We start from the raw sequence: 1,374 nt of genomic DNA, 5'->3' as shown, positions 1-1,374 counted from the left end.
GCCACGTAAAACCAGAGTTATGATAAAAATATCTGCAATGTTTGGTTTTCTTCCTGAATACTGTCGTTGTTTATATTTACTGCAGGAAGAAACGGTAAAAAACGCGTTTCATAAGGAAAACGCTCGAAAGCACTCTCCACCTGTGAGCAAAAACAAAACCAAAAAAACCCAGCCTTTCCTATTGGTGGAACAATGTACCATGTCGACCAATCAAAAAATGATATGGCAACATGGCATTTAGTTGTTTAGGAAGGAGGGAGGTTTTAGGAGTGACGGTGGTGTTTTGAGATGTGAGAGATTTGTGACGTTTAGCGCAAATCTTGTGTAGTTAGTGTGTAGTGTAGTCAATAGTTTTGTTGTGTGTGTCAGAACCATGAGGCGACTGCTGAATGTGGCAGAAATAATTTGTGTGGCATCAGATTTGATGCAGAACAGCTGATTGTTCTGTAAATACTTTGAAATGTTTATTTTAAAAAACGCCTTGGCTGCAGTTTTTAGGTAAACAGCTGCAAAAAACTTTGTTGTTTGCAAAACTCAGTTACATTTTTGAAGAAGTAACTATATAATTAATTTCCCAACATTGGTCATTATATACTGTATTTTGCAGACAGAGAGTTACAGGAGTCTCTCCTAGACCACAGACTCATAATACAAGTCAGAGCTTTATTAACAAAAAAAAAGAAAAAGAAAAAAAAAGTTGTGTTTTCAAAATTGGAGTTCAAGTTATTTTTCCTTCCAATAGTGTTAACATGCTACACAGGTCATGAACAAGATTTTTTTTTAATTTCATTGTAAGTGGGATAAAGCAGTTAATTAAAAGTAGTCTAACATAAATGTAAATGCTGTAATTTGATTATTTTCATAAACCATGTAACTTGGATGGATTCGATGCTGGCGTGACCACAGTGCACACGTCTACTGTTGCTCACAATGGTCCAAGGTTGTGTGTTCGCTCAGACACATGAAAAATTAGAGGGAACATTGATCTTGATATCCCCTCAGCTTGCTGCCTGTATGTTGGAGTTTTCCCTGGTGGACGAGGGGGTTTGTTCCCTGTGCCTTGAGGTCGGTGAATGGGTCAAGTGAATGGGTCAAGAGGATGGAGTCAAGTTCAACTCCCAGTCCTACTGCCAGTTTCTGGAAGACACCTTCAAGCAGTGGTACAGGAAGAAGGCTGCAACCTTCAAGAAAAACATGATTTTCATGCAGGACAATGCTCCATCACACGTGTCCAAGTACTCCACAGCGTGGCTGGGAGGAAAAGGTATAAAAGAAGAAAAACTAATGACATGGCCACCTTGTTCACCTGATCTGAACCCCATTGAGAACCTGTGGTCCATCATCAAATGTGAGATTTACAAGGAGGGAAAACAG

This window comes from Haplochromis burtoni, unplaced genomic scaffold (genome assembly GCF_018398535.1).
Source record: "Haplochromis burtoni strain Fernald_Lab_line unplaced genomic scaffold, NCSU_Asbu1 Contig_1007, whole genome shotgun sequence".
NCBI lineage: Eukaryota > Metazoa > Chordata > Actinopteri > Cichliformes > Cichlidae > Haplochromis > Haplochromis burtoni.
The sequence above is the reverse complement of the archived record's forward strand: the minus strand, read 5'-3'. Positions refer to the sequence as shown.